This window comes from Schistocerca piceifrons, chromosome 1 (genome assembly GCF_021461385.2).
Source record: "Schistocerca piceifrons isolate TAMUIC-IGC-003096 chromosome 1, iqSchPice1.1, whole genome shotgun sequence".
Classification (NCBI taxonomy): domain Eukaryota; kingdom Metazoa; phylum Arthropoda; class Insecta; order Orthoptera; family Acrididae; genus Schistocerca; species Schistocerca piceifrons.
Window position 1 is genome coordinate 60,954,962 of NC_060138.1, and position 14,770 is coordinate 60,969,731.

At 42.6% G+C, this 14,770-nt stretch overlaps 1 protein-coding gene across 1 annotated transcript in view; it reads left to right on the top strand.

Moving 5' to 3' along the window:
* The window catches only part of LOC124786328 (probable cytochrome P450 6a13), a 421,393-nt gene that overhangs the window by 116,064 nt on the left and 290,559 nt on the right, over positions 1-14,770 (top strand). The gene's annotated exons all lie outside the window — the stretch shown is intronic.

A 14,770-nucleotide genomic window follows, 5' to 3' on the forward strand; every position in this document is an offset into this window, starting at 1 on the left:
GACAGGTCATTGGACGTGGCACTTATTTTAATGTTTGTCCACTCAGAGATGTTAGAGGAAGTGACATTTCAAAAAAACACAAAAAATTACCTCTTTTTATTGCAAAAGGCTAAGCCTTGTCTCTGTAGCCACAGCATCCTCTCTTCAGCAGTTCTCTTCATTTCCGTGTATGAAGGACACTCCATATCACTGATCATATTTCTTTTAAACAGGATGTTCTCGATAGTCTATCTGTTCCCTCCCCTGCGATGTTGTCTTCGAAAACGCTTTCTAGAAGAATACCATGTCTAATTATGTGTCCAATGAGTTTTACTTTGTGTTAGCTCACATCGTTGACTACATCTCCCTTCTCTATCGGTCCAGCTAGTTCAAGCAATTCCTTCAGAACCACATTTACACAGCTTCGAGGCCAGCTTTCTTCTGCTTTTCTAACGTCCAGAGTTCACATCTGTATTCCAGGACCTCCACTTTAAGGTCTTTACCTATCATTTATTGGTGTGGACGCTGATGTGTTTATTTCATTGAAGTTTCTTCCTATTTTGGATGACACTCTAGGCCTGTTATTCTACTCTTGATTTCATTCAGACATCTATCAGTTTTATCCACAGTGCTACAAAGAGGCTGTAATTCGGTTTCTTGCTCGAGTTGCTCACTGTCTATTTTCATGTCGTCCTTAACTTCACCGACTTTTTTGTCTATAACCATGACTTTTTTCTTCTTTATATTTAGTTTTTGTTTTGGTTTTGTCACAATGTCGACATCCTCCAAACGATTCAACACTACGCTAACGACTTCACGGGTCAGCATACCCACTGAACGTGATCTCACTACAAATTTTGCTCTGGCATACAGGGTGGATCCTATAGGGACGGTTCAAAAACCAATCGACGAAATATGAAAGTGATCCGAAGCAGCCCTCTGGCTCACCTGCGGTGTGATCAGCAGGAGTTCAACATTGAAATGTGTGTGAATAAAGCGGCTAAGGGTCTCTCTAAGATCTCCAGTTTTATCAACATCTTCAGTGCGACCCACAAACCTTTCTTGAGCTCGTTAGAAAGGCACCAGTCAGAGATTTCGACACTCACTCAGCTGAGTGGTGCCTCGTGGCTGCTCTAGCGCCTGAGGGCATGCAACCTCAATAAGGGGTACAAAAAGGAATGCTAGAGCAGCCACGAGGCACCACTCAGCTGAGTGGGTGTCGAAGTCTCTGACCGGTGCCTTTCTAACGTGCTCAAGAAAGGGGAAGACGATGCAAGAGAGACGCCATGAAACACAGTATAGTTTGTTGTTAAGGTTCGATGAGAGTGTTTTCCTAGAGGTGTCAATCAACATACTGCATCATATGCTTACATCTCGCGAAAGCCAGTAAAGGTATCACCTACCATTCTTTCCACTAACCATGCAAAACTGAAACGGAAAAAGAGGGAGTGACAGTGGTGCACAAATAAGTGTTCATCAAACGCCATAAGGTGACTTGCGGAGTACTTATGCAGATTCTTCCTCGGAGTCTGCCACTATTGCAGCGTCATCAGCAGTTCTGATGTTCTGATGCCGTCGTCATGAATACGATTAATTTTAATCCCAGTGGTCTTTTCTTTCATTGATGTTATTGGCCCCTCGATGAACGTGTTAAATGACTAATGTGAAGAAGGCAACCCTGTCTTACTGCCATTGTGACGTACGCTTCTTACTTGTCACCAAAAATATGTAGTTCAGTTCAGTGCTTTTTGTATATACTCAAAAGAAAATCGGCTGTCTCTTCAGTCAAGTCTTACTTTACGCATCGCCTTATAAACTGGATATATATGTACTTCCACTCTTCCTTCCAAACTACACGACGAAAATATTTTCTTGGTCGAGACCCTGGACTCGTAACCATCTACTACAATTTTTGTACACTAACTAGGAAAAATGGTAAATATGACAGCTAACAAAGTGAGCGCATCTTTAAACTTACAACGACGTGACATAAAATTTTGTATTAGACGGGGATGCGAATCTAGCCCCTAATCATGTTGTTAACTAAGCACAATCAAACATCCGATATCGAAATTTTTCAACAGTAGCCAGATGATTTAACTAAAATGACGAGGCGAGCATGATTGATTTACCGGTATTCTAACCTGGCCCTAGCGCCGTTATTTTCTAGCCACAAATACACGGTACATATGGGTTTCACGAGTAGCGAGATGGCGCAGGTCTGAACTAGAATAAAAAGCACGACAATAAATTCCGTGTCTCACTGGGAGTTGAAACCGGCGCCTATCAATATTGTTGGCAATACATGTTAAAAAATCGTAATAATTTTTCAGCGGTAATTTTGAGTGCCTATACTACAGCTGTATACGACCTGACGAACATTTTTCTAACAGACGAGGACTCGACACCAGACACACATCTACATCTACACCTACATCTGCATCGACGTGATTACTCCGCAACACGCAATTAAGTACCTGGCAGAGGCTTCATCGAACCATCTTCTGGCTATTTCTCTACCGTTCCACTCTCGAATAGCGCGCATGAAAAACAAACACAGTCTTTCTGTGCGTCCTTATATTTTTATTTTACTATGATGATCATTCCTGTCTTATGTAGATGGACGCAACTGAGGAGAAAGTTGATAGTTGAGATTTCGTGAGAAGACCCTACAGCATCGAAAAACGTTGCTATCCTAATTTCCAAGTCGCTCTTTCCCTTATTTTGCGACAATACAAAACGAGCTGCCCTTCTTTGAACGTTTTCGATGTCCTCCGTCCATTGTATCTGATGCGGATTCCACACCGCACAGCAATACTCCAGAAGTGGACGTACAAGCGTAGTGTGGGCACTCCCTTTAGTGCATCTGTTGAATTTTTTCAGCGTTCTACTAATAAATCGTCGATTCTGGCTTGCGTTACCCATTCCAGCTCAAGTTACTTGCAGTTGTAATCCCTGAGTATTTAGTTGAATTAACAGCCTTTAAATTTGTGTGACGTAAATTAGCGGATTCCTTTTGGTACTCATATGGATGACTGCACACATTTCATTATTTACAATGAACTGCCACTTTCCCACCATATGGACATCTCGTCTAAATCGTTCTGCAATTTGTTTTAATCATCTGATGACTTTATAACACAGTATGTGACAGCATCACCTGCAAATCATCTAAGAGTGCTACTCAGATGTAGATAGGAACAACAGACGGCCTATAACATTTCCTTGGGAAGCATCAGATATTACTTTTTGCCAGTTACTACGAACTGTAACCTGTGTGACAGGTCGCACAACTGAGATAATAGTCTGTAGGCACGCAATTTGATTAGAAGTCGCTTGTGATGTACGGTATCAAACACCTTCTGGAAATCAGAAATATAGAATCAATCACACATCGCCTGACAACAGTGCTTACCACTTCGTGTGAATAAAGAACTACATTTTCTGAATTCGTGTTGGTGTACATTTCGTGGAGATCTTGATGTAACTGGAATTTCTGGGAAACAGCGGAATGGTGGAACTGTATCATCCCGAAGGGGTTAAATGCCGTCAATGTCGAATTCTGCGCCCGGGTCCCAATCCAACAGTAATATTTTCAACATCAAAATTTCAAACTCAAAAACATACGAGTCTTTCTAACTTAAGAATGCTTATTAGTCACCGAGTTTCTACTTCCCCGACTCACTCCTCTGCCATGGCTCATGCTGAAGCGACTCTGCTCCAGTTGGTAGTGAATGAATACTCGTATCAAGTTTGATGATGATCTGGAATCATTGTGCAACCCTACGCTTTTCAATTGGATTTACCAAAGGTGAAGTGGATGTGTTTGTGGCAGTTAAAACTGTTTGCCTGGAATATGAATCGAACCAAAACTTTACATTCCAATAGACTACCTAATTTCACATTCATGTAGCTCGAGATATTGGCGTGACGAGTAATGTGCCACACTGGATCAGAGATCGAACTCCCTCAGGTCGAGTACAGCCTGTTCAGTACATTCATTTCCTTCTTCGACCGCACCGCCGTTCACACGCGGCCACGGTTACGCAAAGCTTTCTTTCGGTTTGACTTTGTAATCACTGTGGCCCTTTGCACAAACTGCTCACACTGTGTAATGAGGAAATTTCTATTGGCAGTATTGTTTTCCACTTGAGCTGCTGTGGTACTGCATATCCACTGACGGGAAAAAATCTAAACACTAAAAGGTAATTCATATTAACGAAATTTTGGGTATAATATTTAAGTGATTAACAGGTTAATGTTATCGTGAGACAAGCCATGGGAATTGTGAAATGCTGGTCCATTAATAACCGGTGGATCAGCCAGAATGTTGAATGAAAGTATGTAGACGTGCATGCATTGTATGGTACAGGTGCCGGATATGAGTTTGTGTGATGGAGTTCCCTGCCCATTGCACTTGGTCAGTTAATACAGGATGGTTAATGTTGTTTGCGGGTCATACTGAATTTTTTGTCCGATGAGGTCCCATATGTGCTCGACTGGTGACAAATTAGGTGATGGAGCAGGGCAAGGCAACACGTCAACACTCTGTAGAGCATGTTGAGTTACAAAATCAATATACGGTTAACCGTTATCCTGTTGGAAATCACCCCCTGGAATGCTTTTCATGAATGGCAAATCAACAGTTCGAGTCAACGGGCTGACATACAATTTTGGAGTCAAGGCACGTGGGAAACCACGGGAGTGCTCATTCTGTCATACAAACTCGCATCCTAGACCAGTGTGCCTAGCATGCAGAGGTTAGTTGCAGGCAATCAACTGGTCTCCTTCTGACCAACACAAGGCCAATATTGGCAACGAGGCAGAAATAGTTTTCATGTCAAAAACACAACAGACCTGCCCACTGCCCTCCAATGAGCTCTCGCTCGACACCACTGATGGCGCAAATGATGGTGCTTCGGGCTCAGTAGAATACACGTTTCACGGTGTCTGGATCGGAGCTGTACTTGAAGTAAGCGATTTGTAGCAGTTCGTTGAGTCACTGTGGCGCCAACAGCTGCTCAAATTACTGCTGCAGTTGCAGTACGAAGTGCAAGAGCCATACGACGAACACGATAGTCTTCCCTCTCGGTAACGCCACGTGCGCAACCAGAGCCCGGTCTTTTTCCGACCGTACATTCCCGTGACCACTGCTGCCAGCAATCAAGAACAGCGGCTACATTACCGCCAAATATATCTGCAGTATCGCAGAAGGAACGTCTAGCTTCTCGTAGCCCTATTACACGACCTCGTTCAAAATCAGATAGGTACCGCAGTGGAAACACTAGTTACCGTCAGATCACCGCAGTTGAGCGCTGTCGGGCTGGGATGGGTGACCATCCAGTCTGGCGAGTGCTGCTGGTAACCGGAATGCACTCAGCCCTTGATCCAGAAGTAGCGGCTCCGGTCTCTCAAACTGACATACAGCCGGGAGACGGTGTGCTGACCACATGCATCTCCATATGCGCATCCAGTAACGCCTGCGGTCTGAGGATGACACGGCGGCCCGTCAGTACCGTTATGCCTTCCAAGACCTGTTTGGACAGAGATTGGTTTAGTTATGTTGATAACCGTGCGTTTGTCACCATGAAGTATTCTCGACTAACATCAAGACGCCCAGTCTCAGAGGCAACTGTCTCTCACGACAGTTACAGCGCGTGTTTAAACCAACTCTATTTTTTTATCCTCATAGTGGTGGAACTAGCGCCACTATTATAGAACTGATGCGAAATTTCAGTCGACATCATCTTTCAGACGCATAAACACGCCTACCAACTTTCTTTTATGTCGCACAAATCCTTCTTGATGTTTTGATTTTTTTCCCGTCAGTATATTAGTAGCATTGTTGTTAAACCAAGCATTGTAAGCACGAAGTTGATGGATTGAGATTACTTATGCTTCGTCTGTCTGCCAAATGAATAGCTCTAATGGAGACTCAAAGTAACTCATTTCAATTTATGACCCATGGTCGAAATATTTGTCGCATAATGCGTTGAGTGCCATCGAGGAAGTCATCCCAAAATATTGTTTTCCTCTTTCAAGTACGATCATTCCGGCGTAAACTATTCGTAGTTTCTAAACACAATGCGTTTTAATGAAGAGCATCTTCAGAGTTATCACTGTGGTTCACGGTAGTCCGAAAGTTGCATGCAGTGGGCTAAGGTCCAAATTTGGGTAGGGAGATACTGCATGCTATGATTCATAGCAATGTAAATGAAACAGATGATCAGAGCTACGTTTTTGTTGATCATTGTATCACCACAGAGAATTCATTTTCAGTATCGTTACTGCTGCTGAATTAAGTGCCTATACATCAAATACACAAAACGATACTAATGCGTGAGCAAAACATATCCTCAAGCAAAGGGTTGCCAAACAAAGGGTAGCCCCAAATGTTGCCTACTATGTAACCACAATATTGGCTGCTAATGCAACGCCGGCCGGGGTGGCCGAGCGGTTCTAGGCGCTACAGTCTGGAACCGTGCGACCGCTACGGACACAGGTCCGAATCCTGCCTCGGGCATGGGTGTGTGTGATGTCCTTAGGTTAGTTAGGTTTAAGTAGTTCTAAGTTCTAGGGGACTGATGACGTCAGCAGTAAAGTCCCATAGTGCTCAGAGCCATTTGAACCATTTGAGCTAATGCAACGGGGGCAGGGTTGGACGTACCCAGTGGTAAGAACAGCATGAGGCAACGGAACGTAGTTCAACTGCTTACTCGACGAGTAGTTCAGAACAGTGCTACAGTGCTAGTGGTGTTGATAGAAAGTAGAGCTATGGCAACGCTAAATAAAGCAAACAGTGCAAACATATGGATAACATTTCTTCAGAAAGGAAACCAAGGAATTCTGCAGGAAAAAGGTGAAGATGAAATACTAGCGTTTCTGCCGGATGAGTCAGTGGAATGCGTCGTGTCGTATTTTGCACGGCTGTGAGGACAATGTACATGAGGAGCACAATGATGACGATACAGGCTTAACAAGTGAAAGTGATGTTGAAACAAGTGCCGAACATTGTAGTCATCCGCCTTGTCAGACAGGAATCTACAATTCTCGTCTGTAGTGCAACGTAGTAAAGGACAATCGTGGTCCATAGAGCGGATACGAAACGTAATTACGTACATGAAAGATTATCTGCAGTATAAGAAAAAAAAAATTGAACAAATTTCGGATAAATCCGCAGCAATATGACCGTGCAGTGTATAAGAAGAATGACGGATGCTCATGGGAGGACATGGCACACTTGTTACAAAAACTGATGTTAGCGAGTTTCAAGGATGGTCTGTACAGGGTGTACGATTAGTGTGATAGTGACCTATTACGTTACACACATCAAACTGCTCACGATGTAGGTTACAGTGATTTCAAGGGAAGCAGTGTATAGTTGTATAACTTAAACAGTGATACAGGATTGGAAGCCGTAAGCGTCAACTTGATGATGCACAGAAAACTGTGAAATCGCTGAGATAATTGGTAGATCTGATAAACAAACGCTTCCATCGTTCAGCAAGGAATTTCTTTTCAATTTCCGCTAATCTGGATCTGGAAAATACATGCGAAAGAAACCCTGGACATTAGAGTTACCAAGAGAGTTGTATCCAGACTTTAACGAAACATAAACTACCCATAATATGAGTCTCCTCCCCCCATGAACCATGGACTTTGCCGTTGGTGAGGAGGCTTGCGTGCTTCAGCGATACAGATAGCCGTACCATAGGTGCAACCACAACAGAGGGGTATGTGTTGAGAGGCCAGACAAGCGTGTGGTTCCTGAAGAGGGGCAGCAGCCTTTTCAGTAGTTGCAGGGGCAACAGTCTGGATGATTGACTGATCTGGCCTTGTAGCACTAACCAAAACGGCCTTGCTGTGCTGGTACTGCGAACGGCTGAAAGCAAGGGAATACTACAGCCGTAATTTTTCCCGAGGGCATGCAGCTTTACTGTATGGTTAAATGATGATGGCGTCCTCTTGTGTAAAATATTCCGGAGGTAAAATAGTCCCCCATTCGGGTCTCTGGGCGGGGACTAATCAGGAGGACGTCATTTTCAGGAGAAAGAAAATTGGCATTCTAAGGATTGCAACGTGGAAAGTCAGATCCCTTAATCGGGCGGGTAGGTCAGAAAATTTAAAAAGGGAAATGGATAGGTTAAACTTAGATGTAGTGGGAACTAGTGAAGATTGCTGGCAGGAGGAACAAATAAAGTACGTGTTATGCAGGAGTAGGTTTAATAATGAATAAAAAAATAGGAATGCAGTTCAGCTACCAGAAGCAGCATACTGAACGCATTATTGTGGCCAAGATAGACACGAAGCCCACGACTACCATAGTAGTACAAGTTTATATGCCAACTAGCTCCGCAGATGACGAAGAGATTGATGAAATGTATGATGAGATAAAAGAAATTATTCAGGTAGTGAAGGGAGACGAAATTTAAATGTCGTGGGTGAATGGAATTCGATAGTATGAAAATTAAGAGAAGGAAACGCAGTAGGTGAATATGGGGGTAAGAAATGATAGAGGAAGCTGACTGGTAGAATTTTCCACACAGCATAACTTAATCATAGCTAACACTTGGTCCAAGAATCATGAAGGGAGACTGTATACATGGAAGACGCCTGGAGATACTGGAAGGTTTCAGATAGAGATTTAAGAACCAAGTTTTAAATTGTAAGACATTTCCAGGGCAGATGTGGACTCTGACCACAATCTATTGGTTATGAACTGTAGATTAAAACTAAAGAGACTGCAAAAAGGTGAAAATTTAAGGAGATGGGGCCTGGCTAAACTGACAGAACCAGAGGTTGTAGAGAGTTTCAGGGAGAGCATAGGGAACGATTGACATGGATGGGGGAAAGAAATACACTAGATGAAGAATGGCTAGTTTTGAAATAGTGAAGGCAGCAGTGGTTCAAGTACGTAGAAAGACGATGGCTAGTAGAAATCTTTGGGTAACAGAAGATATATTGAATTTAATTGATGAAAGGAGAAAATATAAAAGTGCAGTAAATGAAGCAGGCAAAAAGGAATACAAACGTCTCAAAAATGAGATCGACAGGAAGTGCAAAACTGTTAGACAGGGATTGCTAGAGGACAAATGTAAGGATGTAGAGGTATATATCACTAGGGGTAAGATAGATACTGCCTACAGGAAAATTAAAGAGACCTTGGGAGGAAATCCACTTGTATGAATATCAAGAGCTCAGATGGAAACCCAGTTCTAAGCAGACAAGGGAAATCAGAAAGGTGGAAGGAGTATATAGAAGATCTATACAAGGACCATGTACTTGAGGACAATATTATGGAAATGGTAGAGGATGTAAATCTAGATGAAATGGGAGATATGATACTGCGTGAAGAGTTTGACACAGCGCTGAAGGACCCAAGTCGAAACAAGGCCCCGGGAGTAGACAACATTCCACCTTGGGAGAGCCAGCCCTGACAAAACTCTACCATCTGGTGAGCAAGATGTATGAGATAGGCGAAACACCCTCAGATTTCTAGAAGTATATAATAATTCCAAAACCAAAGAAAGTAGGTGTTGACAGATGTGAAAATTACCGAACAATCAGCTTTATAAGTCACGGCTGCAAAATTCTAACACGAATTCTTTACAGTCGAATGGAAAAACTGGTAGAAGCCGATCTAGGGTAAGATCAGTTTTGATTCCGTAGAAATATTGGAAGACTTGAGGCAATACTGACCGTACGACTTACCTTAGAAGATAGATTACGGAAAGGCAAATCTACATTTCTTTCATTAGTAGACTTAGAGAAAAATTTTAACAATGCTGACTGGAATACTCTCTTTCAAATTCTGAAGGTGGTAGGTTTAAAATACAGGGAGAGAAAGGCTATTTACAATTTGTACAGAAACCAGATGGCTATGAAAGGAGCTGTGGTTGGGAAGGGAGTGAGACAGGGTTGTAGCCCATTCACGATGTTATTCAATCGGTATATTGTGCAACCAGTAAAGGAAACAAAAGAAAAATTCGGAGTATGAATTAAAATCCATGGAGAAGAACTAAAAACTTTGAGGTTCGGCGATGACATTGTAATTCTGTCAGAGACAGCAAAGGACTTTGAAGAGAAGCTGAACGGAATGGGCAGTGTCTTGAAAGGAGGATATAAGATGAACATCTACAAATGCAAAACGAGGATAATGGAATGTAGTCAAATTAAATCAGTGGAAGGAAATCTTACGGAATGACCGAAAAGACGGATTCAGAATGCTGTGAAACTAGTGAACGAGAGCACTGGAAATTCATTCCAGCTTCTAATAATAAGAAAGGGAAAACAGTCGTGCTCAGAATGGAGAATATGGAATACAGAACTATGGAAGTAATATCTCGAATATGTCGCCCTCATGAAAATACGTCATTCAGTTCATAAAATTCAAAGGAAATGAATGCATGGTTTACTCGTTATGGTTGTACTGTACCTGATGTTTTGTCAACAAAACCAGAAACGCTTTGTGAACGAGACACCCTGAGGAAAGCAGGGCCCTAAATAAGAGGAAGAGGTTCAACTAGATTAGTGATGGAAGGAGTTTCTAGGCACCTCCTCACAAATGGCACATTTCCTTCGTAGTTTATATCCATTTTCTTTCGCACTTATGAAGCGTCTAGGCTATAAGTTCGTTCATGTGATTATTACTGCGGTGTCATTCCTAGAACTGCTACTACGCTAAATACAACGGTACTTGCAGGTAAATCTGACTCAATAAAGAACATATGCACAGCTAAACCAGAACGCCAAATGCGTGCAGAGATAGAACAGCTCAGTCCTTACATCGCGTGAAATAAGGAAAAAATTGTTAAGAATTCGCAAACTGGTAAGAAACGACTTTCAGATAACATGAAGTAAACATTTCTAGATGAAACCTAATTAATGGTTATTGATGTTGTGCATAGCTACTTCTCAGCAGCTGTAGTGTAGATTCATTTCACCCAAAATCAATCGTAATCTGTGCAAAAGTTTTATGAATTTCATGTTACCTGTTTCATAGATTAATCTGCCATCTTCAGAAGTTTGTACAGACTTAAATCATAGGTAAGCCAACGTCACATAAGGATCGGACAATAAAGATATGCTACGAAGAGCCAGTAAATGATACGAAAAGTTCGTTAAAACAAATCAGAAAAGTGTAACAGGTTTTCTAAAATGGATGTACAGCTGTTCAGCATTCGGAAGGACAAAATAATTCCTTTATTGAAATAATTAATATTAACAGATCACAAATAATACGTAATATATGCGAAAAATAGTAATCAACAGACTGACGATGCGAAGTAAGCTGATCGGTTCTATATACAAAACTAGCTTAACGCCCGCTGGTTTGTTCGGGTAGACTGTATGGCCTGCAAAGATTTTTTTTTTCCTTTTCTTTAACCGATTTTTGTTGTTGTTCGCACATTGCAGCACCTTCTAAACTTTTGCAGGCTAAATAATTTTAATAGAAGCGTGGTGTTTTCCGAATGTACTTCTGACCAAAAAGTGATTCTAGTAGCTGGAGTCCAATTCATCATGTCCTTTGTGTTCTTGTGGAGATATTGCCGAAGAAACTTTCATCCCCAACACTAATTTCTTTCTTTCTAACAGAGAGGTCAGTTGTAGCTTTCAAAATGTTTTAAGAGTTTCCTTAACAATGATTTGTTTTCAAAAGAATTTCACCCACTATTTTACCCCCTTCATGGTTGATTTTCTACTTACACTGAAACAATTGTTTTTGTTTCTGACTGAGAAATCGAATACCAATTTTCATAGTTCCAGCTCGAAAATTGCCTAAATAAAGATTATAATTTCGAAAAGTCTTTCGTCTCCTATTTCACCCCCTTAGGTGTGGAAATTCGGACAATCGCTTCTTATACGATGCCTACAGTATGAGATCCACATCTCCCAGAATTTCAAGTTTCTCTCCCTAGCGGTTGAGGCTAGGCAATTATGAGTCAATGAATCTGTCTGGCCCTATTTCACCCCCTATAAGAGTTGAATTAACAAAAACAGCAGTGAAAGATACGTTTTTTAATTTCTAACCGAGGAGCCAAAAATAATTTTCAGAAATTTAGCTTTCTAAACGCTTTCACAATTACAGATCTTCATAAGATATTAGAGCACCTAATTCACTCCCTTAGGGGTTAAATTACCAAAATCAGTAGCATGATAATTTTTTTATTACTGGCAGAGATGCCAAATACAAATTTTCTGAGATTTAGCTTCAAGTACTTCCACAAACTCTTTCATCCACTCTTTCACCCCCATATGGGTTGAATTTACAAAATCTCTTCTATTTATTCTAGCTGCGAAGTCAGATTCTAATTTTCATAGATTTAGGTTTAAAACTCTTTCATTTTCATAATACACTTCATCTCCTTTGTTTGAACTGAGAAGCGAAATACCTGTTCTCATAATGTAGCTTCAAAAATACTTCAGTAATTCTTTAACAAAACAAACTTCCCCCCATTATTTCACCCTCATTTTCAAAAATGCTGAAACATGTATTTCTCTATTTCCCACCGATAAACAAGATGCTAGTTTTCGAAAGTCTAGCTTCAAAACTATCTTAATAACGACATTTTTTCAAGAAACTTCTCATCCCCTATTTCATGACGTTAGGGGTGATATTTCGGCAAATGTCTTCGTAAACGACGCCTGCAGTATAAGACCAACAACTTTTCCAAATATAAAGTTTCTACCCTTAGTGATTTGTGATCGCCGACGATGAGTCACTGCTCTTCAGCCGAAAGACATAGAAGAAACAATAGAAGACATTTAAAAATATTCAAAGGAGAGAATATGGCGAGGATAGATATAAAAAAAGGTGGAACGTCATGAAATGCAATAGACAAAAAAAGGGGCGACTGTGAAATGGGGATAAAAACCGTAGAAAAGTAGCGGATACAAAAAACCACACACTGGTACAATTAAAAGAACACAAGGCACAGTATAACTGGAGCATAAAAGCAGCGATGGATGGCGTAGCACATAACAAACACTGACAGCGAACCTCAAGGCAGCACACAATTAAAATCACACCTCTTGATGCACAGGAGGAACAGCACTAAACACAACACTGACGTGGCACACTGATGAGGATCAAAACGGAGGATCTGCCAGGTGCAAGGAGATGAGGGAGACTGGAAGAAGGGAGGGAGGGAGGGGAAGAGAGGGGAGAGATGGTTGGGGGGCGCGCTGAAGAGGGCCAGGTAGGGAGGGATGGGGGAAGGAAAGAGGCAAGTATGAAGTGCAAGGTCTCAGGGTGGGGGGGGGGGGAAGGAGGAAAATCCGTTCTGGGAGAAGGAGGGGAGACGAAAAAAGGGGCTCTGGGGAGGAGGGAAACAAGACCCGATTAGAGTTGGCAGGGTAGATGTCACGGCAAAGTTCATCATCCTGGAGGGTGGGGTGCTGGAAATAGCCCTGATGAAGGAGATGGAGGGTGTGGAAGTGGAGAGAGGGAGGGATACAGCGATAGAGGTGCGGCAACAGGCAGGGGGTGGAGAGGAAGGAGGAAACCAGAGGGTGGAGGGATCAAACCTGAGGACAATGTAAAGGATGAGGAGATGTTGGTGGAATAGGAGGGGGTGGGGGAAGGGGATGATTTCATACAGGAGCCATGCGGGGGAAGAAAGGCGGATATGGAAGGCAAGGCGGAGTGCATGGCGTTCGAGGATTTGGAGGGCCTTGTAAACGTGGGTGGTAGCAGAGCTCCAGGCAACACTGGCATAACAGAGCATAGGACAGATGAGGGGTTTGTAGGTGTGGAGGATGGTAGAAGGATGCAATGCCCATGTCCGGCCAGACAGGAGTTTTAGAAGGCAGATGCGGGAATGGGCTTTCTGCTGGATTGTCTGGAGGTGAGGGGTCCAGGTGAGGTGTTGCTCGAGGGTGGGGCCAAGGTATCTCAGGCTGGGGATGAGCTGGATGGGACGACCATAAAGGGTGAGGTAGATATCATGGAGATGAAAGGAGCGTGTGGTGCGGCCTATGATGATTGCCTGGGTTTTGGAGGGGAACCACTGGTTACACCAAGCAGTGGGTTTGGAGGGTACGTTGGGACCATTGAAGGGTATGATATCCAGGAAGGCGGTGTCATCAGCATACTGGAGAAGGTGGACAGGTGGGGGTGGCTTGGGCATATCAGCTGTATACAAGAGATAAGGGAGAGGGGAGAGGACAGAGCCCTGGGGGACGCCAGCAGTGAGACAAAAGATACAGGAGTTCGTATTGTGGAGGGTGACATAATAAGGATGGTGCGAGAGGAAGGAGTCGACCAGACGGACAAAATTGATAGGCACGGCGTAGGTTTGGAGTTTAAAGAGACGACCGGGATGCCATACACGGTCATAGGCATTTTGGAGGTCAAGGGAGACATAAATGACGGAGCGACGGGAGTTGAGCTGGAGGGACAGCAGGTGAACGAGGTTAAGGAGTTGGTCTTCAGCAGAGAAGGAGGGTCGGAAGCCACATTGGGTAAGGGGGTCAGTTAGTCGGGAGGTTGCCTTATATATACAAACAGGTACGCTAGAACCCATAGAACCTTAATAAAAGTACATGAATCAGGAGCGCCAGTATCCACAGAATCTTATGAAACAAAGTAAACAGTTTATCACAAACGAAGATAAGTAAAACTTGAATTGAATGCTCGAAGACCAACCAAGAATAGAACTAAAATAATTTATGCGAGAAAATGTAGCTAGTAAATCTGGGTGACGAACTGTATTCCATTAACAACTGATGGAGCGCGCCACGTTACGATGTATCAGCCACAATTCACCAGACTTTCCAGTATCCTGGAGAC